We start from the raw sequence: 7,807 nt of genomic DNA, 5'->3' as shown, positions 1-7,807 counted from the left end.
GAGGGCATTTAAATTGGAGAGGGAAAGGCTTAGACGGAAATATTATGGTTGGCGTTTAGAAGTGCTGTTATTTAAATTGCAAAAGCAGCGCAAAGTTAAAGGATATAATTGATATTTTATACCTTACTTTCCACTCGTTTTCGAAACCGAAAACCAAGTTATAACCACGGGAAGAACCGATTTAATACTTGAAAAATAAATCAAAGGCATTTTGTTTGATCTGCGTATTTTTATGGGGTTTATAACCATTACCATCTGGCTATGGTGTTGTTGATTGGGATGTAAGTAAATAAAATACTTAATTTTAAAACATATAGTGTAATTACTAATAAAGATTTATAGGATAATAGTTAAAAAATCACAGTCCACTATAAGCAAACCATTAGAATTATCAATCAAAAAATATGTTGAAATTGAAAATGTACCTCCAAAGAAGCTAGGGAAGACGAAACTGTATTTTTTACAGAACTTTGGCCCTCATGGTAAGCTAGGAGCAACAAACACAAGGAGAACGCAGCTAGCCTTTAAACACGCTAACGCAGTGTTGTGTACAAATTTCATTGGACGAGTCTTTACGCTGAACATTTTATGGAAAGGGGGAATACAATTTCCGAATTTTCCCCTTTCGACGGCTGCAGGTGCTAAAGCGTCTAACCAATCGGATTTCAAATAATGCCAATTTGTGTGTTAAGACTTAAATAATTATATTTGTGATAAAATATAGCATTACCTTCATAACGAGAATCGTAGAGGTAAAATTTCCAGATTCAGACATTGATTAATGTTTTATCTTCCTTCGTATAATATGTTAAATGCCCTTCGAAATGGTGCGTCAGTTTTCAATAGACTGAAAATCTCTATTACCGGCGAGTATTTCCAAAGCACTCGCTCTGAAGTAACATTACACACTAATATGTAATAAAAATTAAAATAAAAATTAAATATAATGAATTGTCCGAAACTTTCTATAAAAGAATTTAAACTTGACCGCCATAATTTTTACTCTACAAAGCATAGCAAACATGTTTTTCGTTAATATTTAACCCAAGGCAAACAATTATAAAGGAAACTTTTTCAATGACCAAATTGATATTTTCTCTTGTAAATACCAAAATATTTTAAAAGTTAAGAATTGATTTTTCAAAATGTATATATATATTTTCGTAATTTAAGAATGTTTGAATATTGGGATATTGTACCTCATATGAATTTCTAAATATTGTGCAATTGATTTGTATATCCTTGAAGGTCTGTACTGTCGATACGCACATTAAACATGTTTATTCTATTCTTTTATATTTTATAATACTGATATATAATTAATTATAATTCTGATATAAAGTAAATTGTAATTCTGATATGAAGTAAATTGTAATTCTGATATAAAGTAAATTGTAATTTTGATATAAAGTAAATTGTAATTCTGATATAAAGTAAATTGTAATTCTGATATCAAGTAAATTGTAATTCTGATATCAAGTAAATTGTAATTCTGATATAAAGTAAATATAAATATATTAAAATAAAATAAATATATATTGTAATACTGATGTAAAATATATTGTAATACTGATGTAAAATATATTATAATACTGATTTAAAATATATTGTAATACTGATGTAAAATATATTATAATACTGATGTAAAATATATTGTAATACTGATGTAAAATATATTATAATACTGATGTAAAATAAATTATAATTCTGATATAAAATAAATTATAATACTGATATAGAATATAAGAATAATAATTAATTATATAATTTATAATTCTGATAGACTATAAATTATAGTTCTGATTTATTATAAATAATAGTTCTGATTTATCATAAATAATAGTTTTGATTTATAATAAATTATAATACTGATCTGTATTAAATTATAATACTGATATTTCATAAATTATTAAACTGATCTACAAGGACGTGTTTCAAATGTTTATGCAAAAATATTAAGGAGTTGTAGGGGTGAGTTGAGAAGTATGCCTGTTTTTTCCCCATTTTCCTACGATGAGTTAAAAGAGCGCCAGAGAGCTTCAAAGTGTGGTCTACTAGCCCCTGGAAGTAGTCTGCAAGAAGCGCAAAACCAACAGCAGGGAAATGCGATTTCAGGGGTACGATGAATTTTCGAAAGCGTGGGAATTGAGATAAATAACAAAAACAAATGAGTAAATAAGAAATGAACAGTGAGTTAAATTAAACACAGAAGAACAAAGTAGGAAAATGTGTATTTTGTACAAGTTACAATAAATGTTCGAAGCTTCTTACACAAAGACGACAGCGTCGAATAAGCAAATCGCGTACATATTGAAATACTCCCGGTGTGTTCCGAATCTGTTCACTTTGTTCTTCTGTGTTTAATTAAACTCATTGCATATTTCTTATTTACTCATTTGTTTTTGTTATTTATCTCAATTCCCACGCATTCGCAAATTCATCGTACCCCTGAAATCGCATTTCCCTGCTGCTTGGTTTTGTTCTTGTTGCAGCCTACTTGCAGGGGCTAGTAGACCACACTTTAAAGCTCTCTGGCGCTCTTTTAACTCATCGTAGGAAAATGGGGAAAACAGGTATACTTCTCAACTCAACCCCTACAACTCCTTAAAATTTTAGCATAACCTTTAGAAACACCCTGTATATTTTTATAATTGTAATATACATACATACAGTGAAATAAACTCAGTAAATGTAAGTTTCCATAGAAGAAATTCACTTTCTGACCGGCAATTGCGATAATTTCAAGGTATAGACTAAATATTTTGAATGACGTTGGAACTAACAAACCTCACACAGTGGCGTGCTATAAACCATCAAAGGGAAAATAAAATTGTTGGCTCTGAATCACAACTTAATTCGGCCCCTTTTACATTCCCGGTTATTGTTTTAGCTTGAAACCATAATGCATTTTATAAGTCTTACCGACCAAAAAGTATTTAAACATGACTAACAACTTGGTCTTAAAAACAATATTTTAACCTGAGTGCTATAGAAAGATTTTGTATTTTACTTAGTGAACTTGGGACGACAATCGATCCAAACGTATTTCAAAGATTACATTCTTTGGAATTGATTTGAGATATTTACGTTATTGTTCGCCGGTACATACAAAGGCGAAATATTGTCCCAGATATTCGTGACCTCCTAAGAAACGAATAAAATAGAATGAAATGGGAAAATCGAAAATAAATACGTATTTCTAGATAAACATCAAACACGCGAAATAGATTTATTCACTAAGCAAAATGTAAAACTCTAATCGGTTTCGTAACTATATATGTTGCCTTACCTTGAAATTTAATAAAATAAAACCCACTGATTGTAACAATCGTACTATTAATATTTTCGAATAATTCCACCTTAGAACTTTTATATAAATATCAACTATGCACTATTATGTGAGTAATACCACCTTAGAACCTTTATCTGAATATCAACTATGAACTGTCATCTGAGTAATACCACCTTAGAACTTTTATATGAATATCAACTATGAACTGTTATCTGAATAATACCACCTAAGAGCTTTTAGCTGAATATCAAACATGAACTGTTATCTGAGTAATACCACCTTAGAACCTTTATATGAATATCAACTATGAACTGTTATCTGAGTATAAACACCTTAGAACTTTTATATGAATATCAACTATGAACTGTTATCTGAATAATACCACCTTAGAGCTTTTATCTGAATATCAACTATGAACTGTTATCTGAGAAGCGCCTAAGAACTGTTATCTTAATAGCACCTAAGAACTGTTATCTGAATAGCACGTAAGAACTGTTATCTGAATAGCACCTAAGAACTGTTATCTGAATAGCAACTAAGATTTGTTATCTGAGAAGCGCCTAAGAACTGTTATCTGAGAAGCGCCTAAGAACTGTTATCTGAGAAACGCCTAAGAACTGTTATCTGAATAGCACCTAAGAACTGTTATCTGAGAACCGCCTAAGAACTGTTATCTGAATAGCACATAAGAACTGTTATCTGAGAAGCACCTAAGAACTGTTATCTGAATAGCACCTAAGAACTGTTAACTGAATAGCATCTAAGAATTGTTATCTGAGAAGCGCCTAAGAACTGTTATCTGAGAAGCGCCTAAGAACTGTTATCTGGATAGCACATAAGAACTGTTATCTGAGAAGCGCCTAAGAACTGTTATCTGAATAGCACCTAAGAACTGTTTTCTGATTAACAGCTAAGAACTGTTATCTGAGGAACGCATAAGAACTGTTATCTGAATAGCACCTAAGAACTGTTATCTGAATAGCATCTAAGAACTGTTATCTGAGAAGCGCCTAAGAACTGTTATCTGAATAGCACCTAAGAACTGTTTTCTGATACACAGCTAAGAACTGTTATCTGAATAGCACCTAAGAACTGTTATCTGAATAACAGCTAAGAACTGTTATCTGAAAAGCACCTAAGAACTGTTATCTGAGAAGCGCCTAAGAACTGTTATCTGAGAAGCGCCTAAGAACTGTTATCTGAGAAGCGCCTAATAACTGTTATCTGAGAAGCGCCTAAGAACTGTTATCTGAATAGCACATAAGAACTGTTAGCTGAGAAGCGCCTAAGAACTGTTATCTGAATAGCACCTAAGAACTGTTATCTGAGGAGCGCATAAGAACTGTTATCTGAATAGCACCTAAGAACTGTTATCTGAATAGCATCTAAGAACTGTTATCTGAATAGCACCTAAGAACTGTTATCTGAATAACAGCTAAGAACTGTTATCTGAATAGCACCGAAGATTTGTTATCTGAGAAGCGCCTAAGAACTGTTATCTGAGAAGCGCCTAAGAACTGTTATCTGAGAAGCGCCTAAGAACTGTTATCTGTGGATTCTGACAGATACAATTAAGGATCAATCAAAATTTGTATTTCGATGATGGGCCGATTTTCAGCAAGATCCATAGAGCAATTATTTTTATTTACTTTAGTTATTTCTGTAGCCCAGGGGTTCCCAAATGGGTGTATTTGAACTTAAAAATGTGGTGATCTCGACTTTTCAAAAAGCGATCTTTTAAATATATGGGGGCCCCATCTTTATAAATATCACCTGGGCTCGAGGGAGCCCTTTTCGACATCTTGCGGTGAAGGCTGAAATTCGTCGTTACTCCACTACGGAGGACTATGTCAGATTATTGTAAGTACTTTCAATAAGTTTGTTGAGTTTAAGTTTTCAAACATAATATTTATAGTAGTAAGAAATATTGTAACAGCTCATTGCAAAATAAGAAAGTGTTACCTGGTTAGTACTATAGCCTGGCAGCAAGAGGAGCTGGATTCGATCCCTGCTTGCGCAGCTGTTTAAAAACTTGGAACAACTCCTGCGTTGAGTTTATAAATTATCTCCCAACTGGTTAAACGGATTTTTAGTTCATTTTCCCCTTTTGAAAAATCTATTGGCTCACGTGGCATGAACGGCTATAGCCAACACTCTCCTCCGCATTGTAACTCGCCCTGCTGATTTAAAAACATTAAATTAATCTGACTTGGATTCAAGGTGGTTGCCATTGGGTATAGACCAAGAGCTATTACCGATTTAATTTAAATTTTAAGTGAAAATCTTGAAGGTTTATCCTTGGGGAAAAGGAGACTCCGAGTTTAAAAAAATTGTCTTAAAAGGCCCAGACTAGAAATTTTCGCTGCCAGAACCCAAACCGACTGGCACGCAAATCTTTATTTAGCACGATTACACAACTAAACAACAATTTTCCAGATTCAAACTACGACAATTTGCAAAAACAAAATTCACTATAAAATACAAATGAGTTGGCCCTGACATATTTAGGTACGACTTCACTTCAGAGTCAGTGATAAGAAAATGAATTACCCTTCTTCATTTTCTACAACTTTATGGTTTTTTTTTCCATGTTTATGTTTAATGTACGGTATGATAATATCCATAGAGTAAATGCAAACTTTCACAAATTATTATCTAACTCTTTAGCTGTAAATCAGTTTATTGATATATTTGCCTTAACCGAGACATGGTTGAAAGAAGGCTTTGCAGATATATATCCTGGGTTCGATTTTGCTGGTAAATTTTTAAAACAAATTCTTAAGAAACCCTACAAAATGTGTTTTTCTAAAAACATATTCTGAAGAATACCATAAATTAATCTTAACATTTCCTAAGAATTCCCTAAACCTTTCCCAAATAATTCCTTAAACATTTCCCAAAGAATTCCCTAAACATTTCCCAAAGAATTCCCTAAACATTTCCCAAAGAATTCAATAAACCTTTCCCAAAGAATTCCCTAAACATTTCCCAAAGAATTCAATAAACCTTCCCCAAAGAATTCCCTAAACCTTTCCCAAAGAATTTCCTAAACCTTTCCCAAATAATTCCCTAAACCTTTCCCAAAGAATTCCCTAAACGTTTCCCAAAGAATTCCCTAAACCTTTCCCGAAGAATTCGCCAAACATGTCCCAAATAATTCCCAAAACCTTTCCCAAAGAATTCCCTAAACCTTTCCCAAATAATTCCTTAAACATTTCCCAAAGAATTCCCTAAACATTTCCCAAAGAATTCCCTAAACATTTCCCAAAGAATTCAATAAACCTTTCCCAAAGAATTCCCTAAACATTTCCCAAAGAATTCAATAAACCTTCCCCAAAGAATTCCCTAAACCTTTCCCAAAGAATTCCCTAAACCTTTCCCAAAGAATTCCCTAAACCTTTCCCAAAGAATTCCCTAAACCTTTCCCAAAGAATTCCCTAAACCTTTCCCAAAGAATTCCCTAAACCTTTCCCAAAGAATTCCCTAAACCTTTCCCGAAGAATTCGCCAAACATGTCCCAAATAATTCCCAAAACCTTTCCCAAAGAATTCCCTAAACATTTCCCAAAGAATTCCCTAAACCGTTCCCAAAGAATTCCCTAAACATTTCCCAAAGAATTCCCTAAACCGTTCCCAAAGAATTCCCTAAACATTTCCCAAAGAATTCCCTAAACCTATCCCAAAGAATTCCCTAAACATTTCTCAAAGAATTCCCTAAACCTTTCCCAAAGAATTTCCTAAACCTTTCCCAAATAATTCCCTAAACCTTTCCCAAAGAATTCCCTAAACGTTTCCCAAAGAATTCCCTAAACCTTTCCCAAAGAATTCCCTAAACCGTTCCAAAGAATTCCCCAAACATGTCCCAAAGAATTCCCAAAACCTTTCCCAAAGAATTCCCTAAACATTTCCCAAAGAATTCCCTAAACATTTCCCAAAGAATTCCCTAAACCGTACCCAAAGGATTCCCCAAACATGTCCCAAAGAATTCCCTAAACCTTTCCCAAAGAATTCCCTAAACATTTCCCAAAGAATTCCCTAAACCTTTCCCAAAGAATTCCCTAAACCTTCCCCAAAGAATTCCCTAAACATTTCCCAAATGATTCCCTAAACCTTTCCCAAATAATTCCCTAAACCTTTCCCAAAGAATTCCCTAAACCTTTCCCAAAGAATTCCCTAAACCTTTCCCAAAGAATTCCCTAAACCTTTCCCAAAGAGTTCCCTAAACCTTTCCCAAAGAATTCCCTAAACATTTCCCAAAGAAATTTAAACAGAATTTAATGATATTGAATAATGATTAGAATTTTGGATTTTTTTTGGTAATATTAAAATATTTGGTAATCTATTTCGATTTGACATTTTTAATCAGTTTAATTTAAAATTTAATTTTTAATATTAAAAATCAATCAACTTATAACTAATTTTTATATCCAATGTTTTTTGTTTAATTTTTAAATGGTAATTAAATATTGAAACCGAATAAAATGTTTTATTATTTGTATCACAAGATCTGGTTATA

Source organism: Leiobunum rupestre, chromosome 5 (genome assembly GCF_980474605.1).
Source record: "Leiobunum rupestre chromosome 5, qqLeiRupe1.1.hap1, whole genome shotgun sequence".
NCBI lineage: Eukaryota > Metazoa > Arthropoda > Arachnida > Opiliones > Sclerosomatidae > Leiobunum > Leiobunum rupestre.
Note: the sequence above shows the minus strand (reverse complement) of the source record.